The sequence below is a fragment of the Bos indicus genome, chromosome 8, assembly GCF_029378745.1.
Source record: "Bos indicus isolate NIAB-ARS_2022 breed Sahiwal x Tharparkar chromosome 8, NIAB-ARS_B.indTharparkar_mat_pri_1.0, whole genome shotgun sequence".
In the NCBI taxonomy this organism is placed as follows: Eukaryota; Metazoa; Chordata; class Mammalia; order Artiodactyla; family Bovidae; genus Bos; species Bos indicus.
In genome coordinates, this window is record NC_091767.1 from 39,953,748 (window position 1) to 39,978,332 (window position 24,585).

Genomic DNA, 24,585 nt, shown 5'->3' on the forward strand with positions numbered 1-24,585 from the left:
AGGAGCCTGGTGGGCTGCAGTCCATGGGGTTGCAAAGAGTCAGACACGACTGAGCGACTTCATTTTCACTTTTCACTTTCCTGCATTGGAGAAGGAAATGGCAACCCACTCCAGTATTCTTGCCTGGAGAATCCCAGGGATGGGGGAGCCTGGTGGGCTGCCGTCTATGGGGTCGCGCAGCGTTGGACACAACTGACGCGACTTAGCAGTAGTATTATGGGAAAAGTGCTGATTTGGAAGCAGGATTCTTGGGTTCAAGACTTCTCTATTGCTTACTGATACTGCTATTAATAACCTTGGGCAAATCAAATGGACGGTTTTAGTTTCCTTGTCTGTAATGTGGGGATAACAATAATATCTTACATCACAGTGCTTCTGTAAGTATTAAGTAAAGTAATATGAAATAAAACTTTTGTGAACTATGAAAAATTTCGTGAATATAGCATGGCTCATATTTAATTTGTACAACTATGGATGCCTTGGAGGTGGAGACTGAGTCTTTTTGATCATGATTCTTCAACACTTGGCACAGTTCCTGGAACATATTTTGGCTTTTAATGAATCTTTGTTGAGCTCAGCCGATGCTGTTTACATGAATAGTTACAATTCTCACATACTGTGTTCCCATAGTTATTGGCAACACCTGAATTAATCTGGATCTGGCTGAATTATTGTTTATTATTGTTATTTAGACTAAAAATATGTACAGTATCATGTATAAATTTCTTGCATTATTCTTACAGGATTATCCTTTTTCTGGCCACAAACAGAAATATGTGCTGAAAGATCAGTAAGTAGTGGGAAATCCCTAAGGGTTGTCTCATAGGAGGAAGAGGTGACAAGATGCCCAGTTTCTAGTAATGCTGTAGGTTGAGTGTGCAGATATAAAGGAGGTTGCTAAGTGATGTGTCACTAAAGCTTATAAGCTCTTACCTTGCTACCACATTCCTTTATAGTTTCTGCCTGTGGGGCTGTGTTGTTTGGAGGAATTTAACTATACCACGTACAGAAGACAGGTTTGTGTGTTATCTTAAAACCATTTCTAGGTTTTAAGAATGCAAACCTAGAATGCAAACATGCATTCATATCTCACCAGTTTTAAATTCAAATGTAAAGTTCATTCAGGCTAGATCACTGTTTCCCCAGCTCCAAGATTCTGCATGTGTGTGTGTGTGTGTGTTAGTTGCTTAGTTGTGTCTGGCTCTTTGCAGCCCCATAGACTGCAGCCTACCAGGCCCCTCTGTCCATGGGATTCTCCAGACCAAAGCACTGAAGTGGGTTGCCATTTCCTTCTCCAAAAGAAACTATGGAAAGAAAGAAAGTGAAGTCCCTCAGTCGTGTCCGATTCTTTGCGACCCCATGGACTGTAGCCTACCAGGCTCCTCCAACCATGGAATTTTCCAGGCAAGAGTACTGGAGTGGGTTGCCATTTCCTTCTCCATACCACCTCATAATTCTTATCCACATCTCTGTACCACTTACATTATTTACCTAAGATTTTCTTTGAACTAATTTTCTTTTTCCAAATGAATGCATTTTAAAAGAAAATTATCACTGTTGCATATTGAAAATCAATACCGCCCCAAAAAGAAAATCAATACCACTTTCCAAGATTATGGTATAAATTAAAAAATGATGAAAACAAAACAATTTTATTAAGTGCTACAAAGAGATCATTGCCTATTGAAGACTCTGAGTTCTGGGCTTGCTGTCTTTTAGGGATATACTAGCTTAAATTGTCTCTAAGATCTCTGATTTCAGCTTTCAACACCTATGGTGTTCCAAATTCTTCTCTTCCTACTATTTGTGGATTTCCTCCCTCAGTTCTCACTCATGCAAACTGTTTCTGCTTACCTCATGTACAAATGATTCCTTTTTACCAATGACTGCCTCCATTTTTAGTGTTGAGAGTCACTATGGAAGAAAAAAAACTCAGGAATTCTATGTAAGAAATATAAAAAGGGGGGAAATTGTGAAAAGCAGAAAGTGATTAGGAGAAGGTGACTCAGACAAAAGTCATCCTGCTTCCTTGACCTAGAATAGTTTCCTCTATTTTCCCAAACATTGTCTTTTCATGTCCCTGTACTTTCACTTTGAGGTTAGAATTAAAATAAGCATATTCTAAAAAGACAGATGCTTCTAGCAGGATGAAGAAACCATTGAAGGAAAAGAAATGAAATAATTTTGATGAGTGCTGTAATTGGAAAACCAGGGGAGTGTAAGAGGAGAGAGGGTTGGTTGAGAAGGCAAGAAGAAGTGAAGTCACTCAGTTGTGTCTGACTCTGCAACCCCACGGACTGTAGCCTGCCAGGCTCCTCTGTCCGTGGGATTTTCCAGGCAAGAATACTGGAGGGGGTTGCCGTTTCCTTCTCCAGGGGATCTTCCCAACCCAGGGATCAAACCCAGGTCTCCTGCATTGCAGGCAGATTCTTTACCATCTGAGACACCAGGGAATCCCAATAGGGAAGGCCTGGAGAGATAGCAGGTAAATAGAAGAAGGTGAGAAAATCTCAAAGAAAAATTTAGCATAGTTTAAAAATTTCGTTCCCCTCCTTCTTATCCTATCATCTTAATTTCTGTTCTAGAGACTCACACATTGTATTAGTATGGAAAATTATACAGTTCAGCTGCTTCTTAGGTGAAGTCAACTTCATAGGCTAGGATTCTCCCCACCATTAGTAAAACTGTTTCTAAGAGAAAATGTATTCCGCGTTTTGTGACAGTATTTCAGAACCCAAGAACTGTACAGTGTTCCACACACAGTGGGTAATTAAGGAATGTTATTTCTACTGTCTGCCTTTGTAAATCTCAAGTGGGACAGAAAATGTCAGGAAGATTGTTAATATGACATGGATTTTTCCAAGAGAACAGTTCAATTTTACTTACAGCATCTGTGTATTTTAGGTCCTCTGTTAGGTTTCTTATCACTGTAAGTATAATGGTTCTTCTGATGACTTCCAGGCAGGTTCTCAGTCAGACCTTTTCAGACTATCTGTGGTGAAGGATGAGGATGTGTGTGTGTGTGTGTGTGTGGGTGTGTGTGTATGATCTGTGGAAGATGAATCTTAGTAGGCAGCTTGTGCTACATATGACTCACCACACTAGTCTGACAATTTACCTCACTTAACAAGACAGCTTGACCAACCTTGAGCTTGGATGTTCTGATAATGTCAAATTGCTCTAAGAGCTTCTAAATACACTCTTAATTTCTGGGCTTATCTCATTGAAGACTGATGAAAGAAAGTTCACAGATTGCAGTTTGAGCGGTCTGGTCTGGTATATATTTTCTGAGGGTTTCTCTTATAAAATGACAAGAGACTTCTGCAGCTGTGGGGCTTCCCATATAGCTCAGTGGTAAAGAATCCGCCTGGTAATGCAGAAGACATGGGAGACTCAGGTGTGATCCCAGGTCAGGAAGATCCCCTGGAGTAGAAAATGGCAACCCAGTCCAGTATTCTTGCCTGGAAAATTCCATGGACAGAGGAGCCTGGCAGGCTAGTGGTCCATGGTGTCTCAAAGAGTCAGACATGACTGAGCACACATCACCACCACCTCTTCCACGCTGGGGAGTCCTTCTATTGACCTAAAATATATGTAGTATTAACAGTGTGGTCCATGGACAAAAATAAGAATTACTGGTTTGTAACATGAATTTTCCAACTCACTTGGCATGTTCTTGTTGCTATTCTCAGTTTTTAAAAACTCTTCCAGAAAATTAGAAGCTTAGAGAGTTTGGAGATCTTATTATACTTTTTTGCCAATTATTGTAGTATTTATATTTTACAACCATAATACATAAAATAATTTATAAATCATTTTCTGTCAGGTTAAGTTAATGCTGCAGTAACAAATTATCCCTGAAATCTCAGACCTTTATAACAACAAGCATTTATTCCTTTTTCATGCTGTATATCCATCAGGGGTCCTTTTCAACTCAGCTCCAATTTGTCTTCATTTTAGGACTCACAGTAAGAGAGCAGTCTAGTGCTGGTCTTGTGGTCAGGGAGAAGAGAAGATGGCAGCTATGTGATGGCTCTTAAAGCTTTACCCAAATGGTGCACATTACTGTCTCTCGTATTTCAGTGGCCAAAGCAAGTCACACAACCAGGCGTGAAGCCAATGAATGGGTCAGGCATGTACAGCCTTCCAGAGGGAAGGGCCTGGAAGGAGGGGCAGCAAAGAATTCAAACTCGTAACACTTATGATCCACACTGTAAAAATCTGAATGAGAGTTGGGGAAAGATCAGAGAGGCGTTTCAAAATATGGGGACTCTACTCCGTAACTAAAGGAGATAAAATTACTTTTACTAATTTTACTAACAGTTTGAGAACAATTTGCTCTTTTTTCCTAGCTTTATTGAGATATAACTGACACATAATGTTGTGTGTTAAGTTACACAGTGTAATGATTTGATATATGTATATATTGTGAAATGATTACCACAAGTTTGTTTAGGTATCTATTGCAATACATAGTTATAATATTTTCTGTATGTGGTGGGAACTTTGAAGACTTACTCTCTGAGTAGCTTTCAAATATACAATAAAGTTTTGTTAGCTCTAGTTAACCATACTGTACATTACATCCCCTGAACTTACTCATCTTAAACCTGAAAGTTTGGGGAGTTCCCTGGTGGTCCAGTGGCTAAGACCTCACTCCCAATCCAGGGAGCCTGCGTTCGATCCCTCATCAGAGAACTAGATCCCACATGTAACAATTGTTTATATGAGTTCAGTTTTTTTTAAGATTCCGTATATAAGTGAGATCACACATTCTTTGTACTTCTCTGTCTGACTTATTTCACTTAGCGTAATGCCCTCAAGATTCATCCATGTTCTCACAAGTGGCAGGATTTTCTTTCTTGTGGCTGAATAATATTCCATTGTATATAGACATATATACACCACATTTTCTTTAGTCAGCCATTGGTGGACATTTAGGCTGTTTTCATATTTTGGCTATTGTAAATAATGCTGCAGTGAATCTGGGGTACACATATCCTTTCTAGAGAGTGATTTCATTTCTACTGGATACATCCCAAAAGTGGGATTGCTGGATCATATGGTAGTTATATTTTTAATTTCTTGAGGAACCTCCACACTGTTTTCCATAGTGGCTGCATCAGTTTGCATTCCTACCAATGATGTCTGAGGGTGCCTTTTTCTCTATATCCTCCTCAGCATTTGTTATCTCTTGTCTTTTTGATAATAGCTATCCTAACAGGTCTGTGGTGATATCTCCTTGTGGTTTTGACTTGTATTTCCCTGATGACTAGTGACATTGAGTACCTTTTCATGTAGGTGCTGAATGGTCATCTGAATATCTTCTTTGGAAAAATGTTTATTCAGAGTATTTGCCCATTTAAAATTGGATTATTTGTTCTTTTTGTTATTGAATTCTATGAGTTCCTTATATATTTGGATATTAACCCCTTATCAGATATGTGGTTTGTGAATATTTTCTCCCATTCTATAAGTTGCTTTTTCATTAAATTAAAAAAAAATTATTGTTTTATTTATCTGTTTTCGGCTGCACTGGGTCTTCTTTGCTGCATGGGTTTTTCTATGGTTGGACCAAAGCGGGCTACTCTTCAGTTGTGGTGGCTTCTCTTGTGGAGCATGGGCTCTAGGGCATGTGGGGTTCGGTAGTCGCAGCACGTGGCTTCAGTAGTGGCAGCTCCCGTGCCCCAAAGCACAGGCTCAGTAGTTGTGTGCACGGGCTTAGTTGCCTCACAGCACTGGGGAATCTTCCCAGATCAGGGACTGAACCCTTGTTTCCTAAATTGACAGGTGGACTCTTTATCACTGAGCCACTAGGGAAGCCCTGCTTTTTCATTTTGTTGATTGTTTCTCTTTTTCTGTGCAGGAGCTTTTTAGTTTGATGTGTGAAAGTGAAAGTGTTAGTCACTCAGCTGTGTCCAACTATTTGTGACCCCATGGACTATAGCCCGCCAGGGTTCTCTGTCCAAGGGATTCTCCAGGCAAGAATACTGGAGTGGGTAGCCATTTCCATCTCTAGGGGATCATCCTGATCCAAGAATCAAACCTGGGTCTCCTGCATTACGAGCAGATTCTTTACCATCTGAGCCAAACTAAGGAATCCCTTAGTTTGAGGTAGTTCCACTGGTTTATTTTTGTTTTCATTACTTGTGCTTTGGTGTCATATTCATAAAAACACCATAAAATCATTGCCAAGACCAATGTTAAGGAGCTTTTTCCGTTTTCTTCTAGGAGTTTTATGGTTTCAGGTCTTACACATCTTTTATCGATTTAAAGTTAATTTTTGTGAATGGTATGAGATAGGAGTTCACTTTCATTCTTCACATGTGACTGTTCAGTTTTCCCAACACTGTCTGTTGAAGAAACTGTCTTCTCCTCATTGTGTATTCTTGGGCCTCTGTCAGATATTAGATGGTTGTACATGTGTGGGTTCAGTCTTGGGCTCTCAGTTCTGTTTTATGTGTCTGTTTTATGCCAATACTATAACGTTTTGAGTACTATATTTTTATAATATAGTTTGAAATCAGGATGTGTGATGCCTCTAGCTTTGTTCTTTTTTCTCAGAATTGTTTTGACTATTTAGAGTGTTTTGTGATTTCATATACATTTTAAGATTTTTTTTTTCTATTTCTGTAAAAATTGCCATTGAAATCTGGACAGGCCCTGATTGACTCTATGGATGGCTTTGGGTAGTATGGACATTTTAACAATTTAATTATTTATTTTACTCTGTCTTAAAGGCTCTTGTGTGATTATTTAAGTGTCATAAGTAGAAAATACATCCCCTATGGAAGAAATATAGATGACTTATTTTAAAAAGAAAAACATCATGGGAACTTATCTCTCTGGGGTATACATGGATGACATATTAATAAGCATGATTATAAAGGAAACACAAAATAGAATAAAGTCTAACTGGATACTAACTCAATTTATATCTGAGGTTTCAAAATGTCAATGTCTTTTATCTTGATTTGTGTGGTTCATTTTAGAAGATGGAAATATCACAGAAAAAGAGTAACATATTCATGTTCTGAAACTTGTCAGAGAATTCCTGATTTGGTAAAATAAGAGGATATCTGCACTTCCCGAGAAGAAGTCAGACAGGTCTTAGGAGTTATTAAAAATTATTAACTCTCTGAGGACAGGAAAAAAATTGCTTTAAACCTTTCTTAAAATAGGGCTCATTTCATATCAAAGAATTAATATGTCCCCTTAAGTACGTAACAAACAGCCAGGGAGTAATTGGGCTCACATGGGGCTAGTGCTCTTCGAGATCCTTGTGTTTTTTTTTTCTGTTTAAATTTATTTATTTATTTTTATTTTATTCTATTTTTAAACTTTACAATATTGTATTGGTTTTGCCAAACATCAAAATGAATCCGCCACAGGTATACCTGTGTTCCCCATCCTGAACCCTCCTCCCTCCTCCCTCCGCATACCATCCCTCTGGGTCATCCCAGTGCACCAGCCCCAAGCATCCAGTATCGTGCATCGAACCTGGACTGGCGACTCGTTTCATACATGATAGTATACATGTTTCAATGTCATTCTCCCAGCTCTTCCCACCCTCTCCCTCTCCCACAGAGTCCATAAGACTGTTCTATACATCAGTGTCTCTCTTGCTGTCTTGTATACAGGGTTATTGTTACCATCTTTCTAAACTCCATATATATGTGTTAGTATACTATGTTGGTGTTTTTCTTTCTGGCTTACTTCACTCTGTATAATAGGCTCCAGTTTCATCCACCTCATTAGAACTGATTCAAATGTATTCTTTTTAATGGCTGAATAATACTCCATTGTGTATATGTACCACAGCTTTCTTATCCATTCATCTGCTGATGGACATCTAGGTTGTTTCCATGTCCTGGCTATTATAAACAGTGCTGCGATGAACATTGGGGTTCATGTGTCTCTTTCCCTTCTGGTTTCCTCAGTGTGTATGCCCAGCAGTGGGATTGCTGGATCATAAGGCAGTTCTATTTCCAGTTTTTTTAAGGAATCTCCACACTGTTCTCCATAGTGGCTGTACTAGTTTGCATTCCCACTAACAGTGTAAGAGGGTTCCCTTTTCTCCACACCCTCTCCAGCATTTATTGCTTGTAGACTTTTGGATTGCAGCCATTCTGACTGGCGTGAAATGGTACCTCATAGTGGTTTTGATTTGCATTTCTCTGATAATGAGTGATGTTGAGCATCTTTTCATGTGTTTGTTAGCCATCTGTATGTCTTTATTTTTGAAAGACTGCATTTTGGAAATGCCTTGTCAGAAGTAGAAAGAAAGAACAAGGACAAATCCCCGGTGCATGTAGAGGATTCTTCTTTTTTTTTTTTTTTAGCTTTCATTGTCTTTTGCTCTTATTGATTTATATTACTAATAAATGCAGTATTTTGCAGTTTACTATTCAGTTGTATGATATGGGATGGGAATGTAAAATTTAACCTTTCTCCTTATAGTCCAACGTGGAATATATTACATACCTCTCTATCTGGCTCCCCTATCTAGGCATACGTTTATGAATATATATTGTACATATATCTGTTCATATACACATGTACATGTATATACATGTGTTTATATATAAGAATAACATATACATAAATAATATATTGTACATAAATGAAATAAACTCCTTTATTTGCCTCTTTCCTTTCCCTCCTTGCCAATAATGTCTCTTTTTTCTTTTCCTTTTCTTTAGCCTTCTTTTCCTTTTTTACTGTTTTCCTTCCTTCTTTCTTTCTTTCTTTCTTTATGCTACCCTTGGGATAGCTTTTTCAACTTTTTGTTTTGACAGCTATTAGGAGTACCTTTTTCTAAGACCTCCCAGTGTTTAAACTTGGGAAAAAGAGTTGTGCTTCTAGCCAGAACATCCAGCTATATTAGTCTACAAGATATATGCCTAGCTTCTTCATGGGGCACAGTGTGGCCAGGGATTGATGCCTGAAGATGTGCCACCGGGGTGTGCCCTTCTGTTTTGACATCATGATGGTAAACCATTATGCTTGTTGTGGTAAACTATCATGTCTGTATAGAAGTTACAGGATGTGCAGAGTTCATTCATCACAGTCTGTTTTTTTGATCTGGTTCTGACACCAGTTCTATAAAGTGGGAATGTCAATGCCATTTTATAATTAAAGGTTAAGTTTCAAACCCAACATTGGGGAGATCCTTAGTGACCTCTTCTTCCTCCTTCCTGATTTCTTTCTCAATCTACACATAAATCTTAGGTGTCCATGTTCCTACATGACAGCCTGAGAACCCCCAACATTGATCAACCTACCACTAACCTATAATGTTATCCTTTCTCTTGGTCATAGTTTATTGGCCTAAAGGTGAATGCTGGATCTGAACCGTATTAATTGGGGTTCATCTTTAGGATTTTAAAAACTAGAACTGAAAATTCAGCACCTCTTCAGTGGCACAAGTTTTCAGAGGATTTGTCTCCATCATTTCACTGAAAATAGCTCTTATCAAAGTCACCTCTGAGCCCCTGTGATCCTGTTGCTGCTGCAGCTGCTAAGTCACTTCAGTCGTGTCCGACTCTGTGTGACCCCATAGATGGCAGCCCACCAGGCTCCCCCTCTGTGGGATTCTCCAGGCAAGAACACTGGAATGGGTTGCCATTTCCTTCTCCAATGCATGAAAGTGAAAAGTGAAAGTGAAGTCGCTCAGTCGTGTCCGACTCTTTGTGACTCCACCTAATGCAGCCCACCAGCCTCCTCCGTCCATGGGATTTTCCAGGCAAGAGAACTGGAGTGGGGTGCCATTGCCTTCTCCGTGTGGTCTTGCTAGGTGGTCAGTTCTCAAGCCTCATTTCTCTACACCATTCAGCAGCTTTTAGCATGGTCGATCACTTTTTCCTCCTTTGTTTTCTGAGATGGCTTATAGGATACCATTGTCTCTTGCTTCTCCTCTTATCTTGCTAGCTATTCCTTCTGAGCCTTCTTTGCAGGCCTCCTCATCTCTAACAGTTGAGGAGGTCTGGGGCTTTGTCTTCAGGCTTCTTCTACTCTCTGTCTTAGGCTACCTTTGGTTCTCTCCACCTTTACACCACATCCAGTACTTTAGCATATAATGTTGACTAACTGCCTTCAAAATATATTCAGCATATGACCATTTCTCACCAACTCTACCACATTATTTCTTATCTAGATTATTGAAATAGCCTCCTAAATAGGCCCCCTGCCTTCGCTTTCCTCCCCTCCAAGTTAATCTCCATGCAGCAGCCAGAGTGGTTCCACTCAAACATAAGTCAGATCCTTTCACTTCTCAGCTCAATATTTTCCAGTGATGTTCCATCTCAGAGCAAACACCCAGAGTAAACATAGTGATCTTGGATCTATTAATATATGACCTGGCTACTGTTACCTTCCGATCTTGTCTCTTGGCACTCTTCTTTTCTCCCAGTTCTACTCCAGTACACTGGCCCCTTGTTTGTCCTTGAACATGTCACGTGTATGTTCCCACTTAGGGGTCTTTGTATTCGATGTTACACCAGATTTTCTTTTTACTTTCTCCCTAACTTCATGGTTTGTTCAAATATAACCAAACAGTAGAAGACTTTCCCTGACCACTTTTACAAAATAACACACCACCACTACCGCTGCAGCCACTCAGTAGTCCCTAACCTCTTATGCTTATTATTGTTCTCTACAACAGTTAATACTGCCTTACATATTACTTGTACATATGTCTGTTCTGCGACTTTCTCCACTCCACAAGTACACGAGTCCCTGAGGGCAGACATTTTCCTTGTCACTACTATTTTGCTAGTGCCTAGAACAGTGCCTGCTCAGTCAGGCTCAAAGGCAACAGCTATTGAGTGAATATATAAATTTAATAGCCTAGATCAGAGAAAGGCAGGGAAAACCAGTCTGAAAAAAAAAAAAAAAGAGAGAGAATGAAGCTAGCTTGCTGGGAGGAGCAGAGACCAGATGAAAGGTGAGTCCTGGCTGGGCCTGAGTCACTGATTGTTCCAGGTGCTCAGGTGCATTTCTGATCTCCTGCAGCTTGGTGGTTCAGCTCTCCCATGTAATTTATGGTCTTTAGTGTTTAAGTGGCCTTTAGTTTCTGTATCTACCAGAGTCCTAACAAGTCTGCCACAGTCATATGTACAGAAGGAGCTATAGGGCCAGAATCCAGATCTTGGATTTTTAGTCCAGCATGATACAGGCATTTCTGCAGTTCAAAGCCCTTACATGATTACAGGGCCAAAGATGTAAGTGCCAAAATCCGCTTGAAACAAGGACACAGAGGGTGTCAAATGTGAATGACTTTCTGCTAAACTTGCTAAATATCTGCTTTTCTCCTACAGAAAGTGCAATCGATTTTATTATAAATGTACATTTTCAGGATCTGAAAAGGTACAAGCAAACACATCATCTTTGAGCGCTCCATAATTGATTGATACATGATGTTAAAGAATAGACTTAAACATTAATTGCATGAATGACTGGATGAATCCTCCAATGTTAGGTTGGAAGGAATGTAAGAGGCAGTTTCATCCATTCAGAGAAATATGATCGACCCAGGATAACTTGCTCAGTGACAGAACTAGAACTGGAACCCTACTATCCCAAGTCTGACCCTCTACCAGCCTCTTTCTTACTACACAGGATGCCTCATTCTTCTCCTCTCCCTTGTCCTTTCACTCCCATTCTGTTAATAATCTCTCCATCAACAAATTGTGGCTAATGCTATTTAGTTGTCTATAAAGACCGTGGTGACAGATTTTTAAATGAACTCAGGGTAACTGAAGACTGTAAGATGGAAGGAAATCTCACACAAGTTGTGAATGAAATATAAATCAATCAAAACTCAGCAATTTATGAGCTCACCCATGTGGAAGAACAGTAACTTTAGAATATGTCACAAAGGCAAATTTAAGGAGTAGACTTTTTAATATTTCTATTTTAGACTGAGAAATCAATTATTATCTCAGAGCTAAATTCTACTTTGCACTATCTACCCAGGACTCTGGGAAAAGGTATAAATTACCAAATGAAGTGTAAAAACACTAAATGTTGCTTAATTCTTGATAGTTTTGGTGAGATGAATGGTATAAAAATAGGAAGAGCTATAGTATATTAAAAAGAATAAAAAATATTTATTGTCACACATGCAGAGTTTTAGGTTATATGAAATCAGAGTTTCTTCAAATTTGGAAGATCCACTTTAGGATATCAGCATGGGAATATGTCACCTCCTACTGTATGTCCTTTAAAAAATGTTATTTATTTATTTGACTATGTTGGGTCTTCGTTGCTGTGTGGGGGCTTCCTTTAGTTGCAGCAAGCAGGGGCTACTCTTCATTGTGGTGCTCAGGGTTCTCATTGTGGTGGCTTTTCTTGTTGCAGAGCACAGGCTCCAGAGCATGGGCTCAGTGGTTGTGGCACATGAGTTTAGTTGTCCTGCAGCATGTGAAATCTTCCTGGATCAGGGATTGAACTGGTGTCTCCTGCCTTGGCAGGCAGATTCTTAATCACCAGACCACCAAGGAAGTCCCTATATGTTTTTTCTTGAGTAACCCTGCTTATATTGAAAGCATGGGAGAGAGAACCTAATATGCCCAGTCTGGGCCATATTACACCCACTGACCAGAGGAGAGTAGGCTATATACCCTGCCAAAGGGGAAGGGTAGTTCTCCAAGACAGAAATGGAGATGTATTTATCAAAATAAGAGGAGATGTATGCTAGAAAGGGAGAAATAACAGGTGTCCACTACTGTCCCCTAGATCTGTCCCTTTGCTCTTTCCCTCATGTTACCATGTTATCATAATGTGTTGAGAAAGCAGGATATGGGGCAAAGGGGCCTGGATTTTAAGACTTAGACTTGAGCTTCAGCTCTCTACAATCTTGGGCTAGTCATAATAACCTTTGTTTTTTCCATCTATAAAATTAGAGGTTTTTAACATGTTGAAAAGATTTCTTCCTATTTCAAATGATAAGACTACTGTGCAAACTTGGGTGCTGTCCATGGTTCTGCCAATTTAAAGTGAAATCTTTATAACTTTACTTCAAAGGCTTTGTTTTGATAAATAAGCCAAACTTGAGTTTATTCTGCTTAAACACCAGGAATCTGAAGGCAGACACACAAGTAGCCACTCCGATTGGGATAATAGAGAGCTGTGGAGGAAATCTTAGACTGGGCATTAAGAGGATCTGGTGCAGTACTTATCTGTGTTTGTCTGGTATTCATTCACCTTTCTTCAGTTAAAAACACCGCAGTTTTCCTTTGATCAGTCAGTCATCCCCTATCACGCCATACGATTCAGGTAGAGTTGACCTCTCCCTTTCTTCCCCGCTGCATTGACCCACCATTGTTGCAGTGAGGGATCGCAAGATCTTGAACTGGGCTGAATTAGAAGAGAGCTCCAAAAGAGCTTTAGTGGCCAGTATCAGTTAGGGAAAGCTTCACTACTTTGGAGGACAAATAGGACAGGAACAAAAGCGAAAACAAAATAAAAGAACAGGACTTGAGCATAGAATACATTGGTCTCAGGTGCTGAAGAGAGGACTATGCCAAGGGGTGCATTGCTTTATACATCCTCCCATCAAGAGGAGAGAGAAGGTCACCTGAGTCCTTGAGGAGGCTGTCCTCCATGAAGCCATCCATTGGAGAGAAGATATAAGGATCTGTTCAAGCAGATCAGCAGTACTTTGAATCAAAGACCAGTCAAGAAGCAGAGTGAAGTTCAGGAAGGGTGATCAGTGGTCGCATTGGAGTAAGAATGAAGAGTTTAATTTCTCAGCATTAGCTGAGATTTTGATTGCAACAGCAGACATAAAACAAGTACTTTCCATACAGTGAGGTAAATGCAAGGATATGTCCGAGACATTGTAGAAATATAATGGGTGGACATATTATGTGGTATTGTGATGAGGAGACTGTTCAGAAATTAGTCCTCATTAGAAAGATAAGATGCACAGTAATATGGGAGAAAGATTCATTGCAGGCATAAAGTACAGCACAAGCAAGGAGCAAGAGTAATTGAGGGACGGTCAGTGGGCATGTTCATGAGAATCAGTAGGTGTATTTGTGGAATTATGACCTGTTCAGTGCTAAGCTGGTGTCTAAGCACAGGCAAGGACAGATAGGAAGTGAGCTGAAGAAGGAAGCAAGGCCTTAGATACCATGAGAAAGAATTTGGACATTTCTCTGTAGATGAGATTGGTAAACCATGGGCTAATTCTGACCCTCAGATATTGTTTGACCTATAGAACATTATTTTAAAAACTGAAATATCATTTAAAATTTAGTAGGAGGCTTCACATATCAAAAAATTTAGATTTCTGGTTTTCTAGAAAAGATTAGATCTGGCAATCCTGGACCTACCTGGTGATATGGTAAAAAATGATATGCAGAAACCAGTAATGGGGCAAATGTACTTCCAGTTCCCAACAACCCCCACAACCACTGATTCCTCAACTGGCAGCCAGCCAACCTCTGTCTTTTTATCTGTATGATCCTTGTAGTAATGAGAGTACCTGAGATATTCAAAGTCTGAGTTGCCCTCAACATGCTAGATGTATACTGTCTGATCCTCAGTTTCCTCATCTCTTAAATCCTAACTAGTTTATTTCCAGGGTCCCTTCCTGCTTCATCATTGTATGATTTTGTTAATATTATAATTAAAATAGTGATAAAAATGTTCTAGCATTTTGCAGTTTTCAAAGATAAGTACAACTCCTGTGAGATAAGTACTATATTCCTGATTGAATGGACTGAGATCCAGAGAGACTAAGAAATAAATCCTGTGCCCTTTCTCTCACACAACACTATACTATACTGCTGTCCTTGGATTTCCTTCTTTCTAATATTCCCTATGGTTGATGCATAATGATTAAAATGGCAAAATGCAACCAATTAGCATATATGAGATCAAATGTATGAGGTGCAACTCCAGGCAACGGGACAGATTTCATATGACAAAGAAAAATTATATATTTAACCCTCATGTTTCTTGTAAGATGTTTTGGCATCTTGGGGAAGAAGGAACTAAAACTGAGCCCATTAAGAAGGTTTTCACTCAGTTCTTTTCAGACTATTTATTCAAGCATAACATCTTTGAAGCAATTTTGTAATCAAATCTGAAAACAAGTTTTCAATCCTCGGATGCAAAAAAGCCTGGGCTAGTGAGGCTGAGAGGGTGTGTCTACAGGGAATGCAAATGTCACTGGTGCCATATACACCAGAAGCTTTGGCTTTTCTCATGTGTTCATCTAAATAGAGAGGTAGGAGAGGCAAGGGAAAAAATACATAAAAGTAGAGGAAGCCAGACTTCTAATGATGGAATAGCTCGCTTTGTTCATGATAACTGACAAGGTAATCAGAATACCAGACTTATGAGGTCATGTCCAGCAACCAGATGTTTTGCTTCATACAGGTGAATTTGAAGTTGCTGGAAAAAAGAGACTGATACACAGCTGAATTACAGGAGGCTTAATGATTCACATATGAAAGAGAGGCCAGAGACAAAAGCTCATTTCTCCAGTTCATTCAAGAAAATGTGTAGGGCCTTCCCTGGTGGCTCAGTGGTAAAGAATCTGCCTGGCTGGTGCAGGAAATGTGGGTTTGATCCCTAATGCAGGAAGATCCCACATGCTGTGGAGCAACTAAGCCTGTGCACCAGAACTACTGAGCTCGTGCTCTGGAGGCCATGTGCCGCAAATGCTGAAGCCCGCACACCCTAGAGCTGGTGCTGTGCAACAGAAGTTACTGCAATGGGAAGCCTGCACACCACCACTGGAGAGGAGCCCTTGCTTGCCACAACTGGAGAAAAGCCCACGCAGTAACAAAGACCCAGCACAGCCAAAAATAAATAAATAAATACTTGTTTTTTAAAAAAGAAATAAAATGTGTGAACTGGAAGATAATTAAGATAATGATGCTAACTCAGACAGAAAGGTGAGTGGAAACTTAGCATGTGGTTATGTGTCACTTCTGTTGGGGAAACAGGCATTGCTTAGGTGTCTTTATTTTTGTGTGTGTGAAGCAGAGTAGTTATTATGATCCTCTTGTGAATTAACATTTAAGTGGTATACATTATTTTGCAAAAGAGCTTTTTTTTTTGCATGTTACATCTCAAACAGTCAGCTCCTGTCACTTTCTCCTGGTTCTCTCTACAGAAATTAAACACCAGATCAAGAGATTTCTCTTCCTTCCACCATGGTCTTAACCCTGAATTCTTTCCAGGGCTGATGCTCTGTGGTGAATCACCAGTACCTTACCTAGCGGTAGGGAGTCAAGTCACTTTGATTTTACTGTGGATAGAACCTCTCTACAGCCAAACAAGAGACAGGGATATACAAAGCAAAATTGAGCATGTCAACCTGAGATGGATCTACGTAATTTGAGTTTCTTTGAACCTACCTCTTTGAACCTAGGCCAGCTAAACTATTTCTTTTTGCAGGGAATAAAGGATCTTTCTGACTGAATTCCTAGGGCAACCCAGAGTTTAGGTCAAATCTGCTTTCTTTGCAGTCACTTAACATTTAAGCCTATTATTCCTTTTCCTGGAGAAGGCAATGGCACCCCACTCCAGTACTCTTGCCTGGAAAGTCCCATGGATGGAGGAACCTGGTGGGCTGCAGTCCACGGGGTCGCTAAGAATCAGACATGACTGAGTGACTTCACTTTCAATTTCACTTTCATGCATTGGAGAAGGAAATGGCAACCCACTCCAGTGTTCTTGCCTGTCTGAGAATCCCAGGGACGGGGGAGCCTGGTGGGCCACCGTCTGTTGGGTCACACGGAGTCGGACACAACTGAAGTGACTTAGCAGCAGCAGCAGCATTCCTTTTCCTGGACCTCACACTCACTTTTCTTGAACTGGCCTCTAGAAACATGTTTCACAAGTGTATTCTCTAACAGCGTCCTCTTGATTCTTTAATCCCATCTTGCCCCCCTTTTAAATATTTAAATATTTCCTCTTCCACCATTATTCCCTTCCATTTTAGTCTCCTTAATTGGGTTACACTTCATTCCTTTGATCTTTCTTTTTGACCTTAAGAATGCTGCATCTTCATTAATTTTTCTGATAGTCAACTTCTAACTCATCATGAATGAGAATTTCATTTTAAGAGACGAGACTTCTGGTCAAATTGGAAAAATAAATTATATTTGGACACATACCCTCTGCTCCAAAATGCAGACACAATGGATAAAATATGAAAAAAATAAAATCCACAAAAAAATATTAAGTTGACTTTCTGTGATTGCAGTTCTCATAGGTAAAAGCTGTTGAATTTTAGAAATTTCGTATCGTTCACCTTAAAATATAAGTGGACTACAAGCATAAGATTAAATGTCTCAGTATATCAGAAATGAACAAACTGTAAGTGGGGGGTGGGGCTGGAGTTACAGGACTGCTGGCCTTTGGGTCTGGAAGCAGGCAGTAACAGTTAGGAATACGGCTCTTTTGGGTAACAGAGCCTTGAAAATGTGTCAGGAGAGTTGGAGGACTGGACATAGGATTGTTACCTGAATCCAGGTACTGGAGTAGGACTCATGTCTCCTAAAAGAAATTTAAGGGAGAAAAAAACTGCTACCAGCTAATTCTTGGAGCCTGTACATCCCATCACATGCATGATTCGGAAGGAAGGAGACTTCAGGCTCCGCAGTTTGAGCAGCAACCAAACCAAGTGGCCTGCTGACTCAGTGACTTTATTGGTAGTAACCCAATTATCAGCCCAGGGTATTTCTGAACTGTCCTTAAGAGTTTGTATTCTGGATTGGGGTCTGGAGCACTAGGTAAGAGGCAGCTTCAGAACTCCTAGAATGGGAAATCCTAGCACTGAGTATGGGGGTGTGTTCAGTGCTTAAAATGTGCATTAGGATGAAGATCTTTCATTGTCAAGATTTAAAATTTTTAACAGAATGAGGAAAGCTGTCTTCTGAGAGCTAGAGGTAGAGTTGAAATTAAACCTCAAGGCACTGACATCACTGGGTAGAAGATAATACAGGGTTTCCAAAGAATTTCTTCACATCCATGTATTCATCCATTCATGCCCCTTAGCAAATATTCACTGAATATGCACAGTGCTCTGTAATCAAATGCTTTTGTTATTTGCTGATTTCTTTACATGAGATGCTGTCCTCCAATTCTCTCTAAAGCTTCTATTTTACATCCCAGCTCAGATACTATCTTTTCAGAAAAGCTTTTTCCCAATCCTATAGACAATTTTAGATGCCTCTTTTCCTACGTACGCCCATAAGATAAATTGTAATGCTGTAGTGAAACACTCATTTGCAGTGTGATTCTCATGGGCTGTCTCTACTACCTCTGGTATCAGTGCAGTATGTGGCACACAGCAGATACTCATAAATATTTGTGGCGTGTGAGTGAATAAATGACTATTAACATGAAATGTCAGAATGAGGCACTGGTGTTGGGTGCTCCCAAATTTGAGGCTTCCTTTCAGTTGCTATTTAGGTAGAACTTACCTGAATGCCAGAACAGATTTGTCCAGCAGCAGGTGGAAGCAGGGATTCCTGCACAGACGGCAGCTGAAATCAGTGCTTTCAACACAGATGGGTTCTGAAAAACAAGCCCAACAGGTTTGTGTCAATTAGGGGTAAGTAGTTCTTTTTAGGGATCTGGAAATGAAGGCCCAGCTAAATAAGCTTCTGACTTCATGGTTCCACCTCCATGCAAATTACTTCTCAGCATCCAAATGAGTTGGCAAAAAAATTGAATCTATATTTTATCATGGCATACCCTTCCAGGAATTTTAGTAGTTGGCCATAAATCTCTGTACATGTTAACTGAGGAACTTTTCCTGGGAAAGCTTATTTTAGGTTAAGACAATGAGAATCAAAGCAACATTTATATAGCTCTATAGCTGAATAATTTTCTGGGTATGTTGATTGAGTAAAATAATTATTCCTTGCAAATACAGGTTATAAACACCTGAGAAACAAGCTTTTGTGGACCAACCTGGAACTCTTAACTCCAATTGCTTGCACTGTGTTAGAAAACAGTCTGGGTTTCAAACAACAAATTTACAGATTTTTGGCACACAAAATTTGTGTTTACTTCTCAACAACTTAACAATGGCTCTCTGTTGCTGCTATATGTCTAAACTTTAAACCTGGTGTTCAAAGCCTTCTTACTTTTCCAGACTTATGTCCCTTGATTCCTCCAAATAACCCTGTGTTACAGCCAAACCAAACTGTGTGCTAACTAACTTAACAGTGCTTCCAACCGTTATGCATTTGCTCAAGCGTTCCCGACTCTTTCATGTTAAAAGCCTACAAAACGGACCCATGAATAATCAAGTCAAAGTGATGTTGCACAAAATGCAGAGAAACCAAGAAGGGGGAGGGTTAATGTATTAAATGTGCTATTAAGAACTTAATTTTATTAAAAGTATTATTACTTAAAATAAATAAATAAATAAATAAAAGCCTACCCCACCTTTGAGAATCAGCTCTAACCTTTTCTGATCTCTCTCAATTAAGTATGACCATTTCCTCTTGTAAATACCAAAGGTACTTTATTCCTATACTTAAAAAAAAAAAAATGACAGGGCCAATTATGGAGCAAATCCTACATACTGACCTTTACACTAAGCACTTTACAAACTGTTTAATATAATCCTCAGAACAGTTACATGGGGATGGGCATTAATTTCACATGTGCCTCTTCCATGGTGCTCACTCTGTCTATTGTCTCAATGCAGAGAGGGACAAGGTTCTAGAGCAGGGGTCAATGGATTACAGCCCCTGGAGAAGGCAATACTCTTGCCTGGAAAATCCCATGGGCAGAGGAGCCTGGTATGCTGCAGTCCATGGGGTCACTAAGAGTCAGACATGACTGAGCGACTTCACTTTCACTTTCATCCATTGGAGAAGGAAATGGCACCCCACTCCAGTGTTCTTGCCTGGAGAATCCCAGGGGCGGGGGAGCCTGGTGGGCTGACGTCTATGGGGTCTCACAGAGTCAGACATGACTGAAGTGACTTAGCAGCAGCAGCAGCAGCAGCCTGGTTTTGTAAATCAAGTTCTACTGGAACACAACCATACTTATTTATGTACATATTGCCTCTGGCTGCTTTTGTGCTGCAGTGACAGAGACCATATGGCCCACGAAGCCTAAAATGTTTTCTATATGGCTCTTTACAGAAAAAGTTTGCCAACTACGGACTAAGAGATGGTAAAAGCACATGATGGAAGGATCCTAAGCCCCTGGTTAACATGTGGAACAGAACTCTTCATTCCCCTGCCTCACCAACCTGCATTGAACTGTGATGGAAGTAAGAAACATTTTTATTCCAATTGTGTGTCAAAACTTCTGGGTTATTTGACCTAGTAGTTAGCCTAGCCTCACTAACACAAAGTGATATAAGTAAAGCTATCTATCTCAGTTTCTTCTTTCCGTGATCCAGGAATATGTGAAGGCTGTGGTTGATTTCTCCTTTTGACTTCTGATGCCTTTTAAAAATTACAAATGAATATAAGAAAATTTCTAGGACCTCAAATTAGGAATATTCTTTACAAAATAACGTTCAAGAAAGCCATGGCAACTGAGTTGCTAGTGATTTAATTGAGTAAATAAGCACCATAGGGGAATATGGCCAGTGGTTCCAGTGAGGCTGCCTGCAGACCATGTGGAGAGGCAAGCTGGCTCTCCACACCCATCCTGAGTGTGTCTTTCAGAGGCAAACTACAAACCTGGAAAATGGCTGCACAGGAAGAAGCCTGATTGCAAAGACAATGCAGGGAATTTTTAAAACCTTCTTGCTACCATGAGCTCATCTAATTCTTATAATGTCCAGTAACAGGTGGGATGATATGTGTTTCCTCCATTCAGTTCAGTCGTTCAGTCATGTCTGACTCTTTGCAACCCCATAGACTGTAGCACGCCAGGCTGCCCTGTCCATCACCAACTCCCAGAGCTTACTCAAACTCATGTCCATTGAGTCGGTAATGCCATCCAACCATCTCATCCTCTGTCGTCCCCTTCTCCTCCTGCCTTCAATCTTTCCCAGTATCAAGGTCTTTTCAAATGAGTCAGTTTTTTGAATTAGGTGACCAAAGTATTGGAATTTCTGCTTTGGCATCAGTCCTTCCAATGAATATTCAGGACTGATTTCCCCCATTATTGTACTCAAATGGTTCACAGGCCAGTTCAATTGGAATAAGATAAAGATATCTTATCATTTATTTTACATTGCTATATTAACAATATTATAAAATCCACTTAAATGGAAAATTTAAGTATATTCATAGTCTGTTAAGACCAATTTCTACTTAATAGGAGATGAGTGCTGTTTATTATAAATCAATCCTGTAAGAAAAAGCACAGTTTGTTCTCAAATAGATTGGAAATTAAATGTCACATTATATCTGTGTTGGGAAATCATAAAATACAGATTGACATTTGAAAAAAACACCATAGGAAAAAGGATCCAAACAATTTCTGCGGCTTGTACTTAGCTGGTGTTTGGGGTAGGGTGAAGTCAAACAGAAAACCTGTAAAGGTCTTCCACATGCCAGAGTGAGAGGAACTGAAACTAAAAAGCAAATATTTATTTGATCATAGTATCTCTTGGAAGAGCAGTTTGTGACATCTTATTATTCCTTCAATGAAAAATGCTAAGGAAAGGAACCCAAAATGAGATAAAGATGAACTTTCCCATGATCTCTGGCATATTAAAAGTGACTACAATTCCTACTGGGAGTTTGAATTAAGAGCCACTATCAGTTTATCGCTGGTCTGTATTTTCTTTGTAACAAGAGTAGCCTTGTCAGTAATCCACACATTCTCCAACAGTGGCCATTTGGGTTTCTTGCCCATTGCCTGCCTCAGGATCAAAGAATGAAGATGTTTATCCTCCTGTGGTTGTTGTTTCTTTGCTTTAACAGAACATAGTGATCTTGGAACAATAAAGCTAGTTACAGATTAACTGATCCTAACTTCTCAGTTCTGTGGAACCATCAAAGTTCAAGTTGGATAACTATTGCTAAGATTATTCGTAAGGGCCCTCCCCAAATATTTTCCATATAAGATACAAGCAGAGGTGTATACTGAAAATAGTACATCTTTCCTGCTACTCTCCCATTCGTTTAGACTGGGGATTGCAAATTGGTATCCACAGCCCACATTCATCCTGCACACATGTTCTCTTTGCTCTGCATAAGGTTTTATAACCAGAATGATTGCACACAAAAGTCAAGGTTTGAACTTCTCTTAAAATTAGGACAGCTTAAAATACTGGGTCTGCATTTCAATATATCAACAGTAATTTAGAGCTAGAATTATATGCACCTTTCAGCCAGATGTGGTCCCCAACACTGCCTCTTGTCTTGGTCATGACCTGCCTCAGCCTTTACATTACCTGGCCAGTTCCTGTCACCACTGGACTTCCTGGCTCCCACTCCAGGGTTTCTTGCTGTCTCCCCTGCTTATCTCAGTTGTTTTAAATAGAAAGACGGCTGGATTTGGAGTCAGATAACCTTGCTAAGCATTTTAGATCTACCATTATGTGAACAAGTCACTTAATATCTCCAGTCTCCTTGCTTATAAAAATGCCTGAAGAAAAAGATGGAATGTTCTGAAGATTAGCTAAGGTAATGCATGAAAAACCAGTCTTAGTTTCAGGCACTCACCTTTTCCTGCAGAACCATTGTATCAGTCTTTACCTTGGTAACCCTGCATCCACACTCTTCATTCCTCCATTCCATGTTTTTGTTTTCCTTTTTTTGGCCACACTTATTCATGTGGGATCTTAGTTCCCTGGCTAGGGATTGAACCCATGTCTCCTCCAGTGGAAGCAAAGGTTCTTAACCACTAGATCACCAGAGAAGTCCTAGGAGCTTAACCTTAAGAGCAGTGGGAAAGCCTTGGACAGTTTAAGCAGGGGGCAGGTGCAACATGATCCGATTGATTTATGATAAGGTAACTCTTTTTGTAGGGTAGAAATCAAATGGGAAGAATATCAGGTTGAATCTATGGAATTGCCACTTCCATACTTTTGGTCCTATAAGACGACAAGTTCATATTATTCCAGCTGATAAAGTGGGTGCACAGTAAACCAGTTAGGAGGCTAGCAACAGGTGATAGTGCTTTGGAATAGGATGGGTTATTGGAAATGAAGATAAATGGACAGATCTGATAGATATAGAAGGAAAAATCAGTAAGCCTTAGTGATGGTCACTGTAGGGTATCAAGGACAACTCATAGACCTATGTGCCTTAGTGGGAAGTGGTGCCATTCATGAGTAGGCTGCGCTGGCAAAAGCAGGGAGGATTCCACTCTGAGTTCAAAGTGCCTTTGCAACAACCACGAGGAGCTGGACTTTGAAAGTGTCTCTACAGAAATATCTTGCCTTGGCTTTAGCTGGATTCCTAGGGGGATGAATGACCCTATGCTATGCTAAGTCACTTCAGTCGTGTCCGACTCTGTGTGACCCCAGAGATGGCAGCACACCAGGCTCCCTCGTCCCTGGGATTCTCCAGGCAAGAACACTGGAGTGGGTTGCCATTTCCTTCTCCAATGCATGAAAGTGAAAAGAGAAAGTGAAGTCGCTCAGTCGTGTCCGACTCCTAGCAACCCCATGGACTGCAGCCCACCAGGCTCCTCCATCCACGGGATTTTCCAGGCAAGAGTACTGGAGTGGGGTGCCATTGCCTTCTTCGAATGACCCTAGGCTATGTTAAATTACCAGCCAGAGCTTCCACATCATGAATGTTTTATAAATTAAGACCCTAAATCTGTGTGGTGTAGGCTCAGAGTTTTAATTTTCACAGGTAATTATTTTTGTCCCTCTCAAAACCCCAGGCAGATGATATACTTTTGCAGGGAGTTCAGCTCCATTCTTAGCCTCCTTTGGGCCTGAACTCATTTTTTTTTTTTTCTCTGTAGGTGTTGGAAATCTAGCTCCCTTGCCCCCGGGGTCCATAACTCCATCTGAGATTCGTGTGGCCTCCTCCTGGTATCAGCTCATATTTGTTCCTCTAACTTGATTTCATGCCATTTTTGGCACCTGAAAATTCCTTTTTTTTTTTTTTTATCAAACTTGGTTATGTGGAGAATGTTTTTGTTACTTTACCTTAGTATTTCTATTTGGCAGGGGCCTATTTGGGTCAGTTCAGTAGGTGGAGTGGTCAGACGTGATCTAGGTAATTTTCTATACATATTATTAAAATTATTTTATATTGAAGCATGACATGCTATTCTACCATTTGCCATAAGTATACATCTCTTGTCACCAGAGAGGAAAATCCTGCAGACTGGTTGCTGTCCAGCACTGGGCTTCAAGTTCATAGAATATGAAAATGAATGCATGACCTGGGTCCTGAGCTCGAAATCCAGTGCTGAAAGGCAGCTAGTTTGCAGGAGCCTGAGAAGGCTATATCTGATCCCTTACATAGTGTATGCCATCAGGAATTGCTGAATAAATGTCTGTATAATTGAATGAGAAGGGAAACAACTTTAATTGAGAAGATGGGAATTCTTGGCATAGCCTTCGTGGTGGAATATAAATCCTGGAATTAGGACAGAGATATATAATCAGGATTTTTTTCAAGGCCAAGAATGGTTTCTAGTCTCAATATAGCATGTATCTTATGGTTCCAT

At 40.0% G+C, this 24,585-nt stretch overlaps 1 protein-coding gene across 2 annotated transcripts in view; it reads left to right on the forward strand.

Annotated features, from left to right (window-relative positions):
- GLIS3 (GLIS family zinc finger 3) overlaps positions 1-24,585 on the forward strand; it is a 695,814-nt gene that overhangs the window by 10,967 nt on the left and 660,262 nt on the right. For both annotated transcript variants that reach the window (XM_070794225.1, XM_070794226.1), the window contains exons 3-4: positions 744-790; positions 20,130-20,260. The gene's annotated coding sequence lies outside the window, so the exon portion shown is untranslated. The remainder of the gene's footprint in view (positions 1-743; positions 791-20,129; positions 20,261-24,585) is intronic.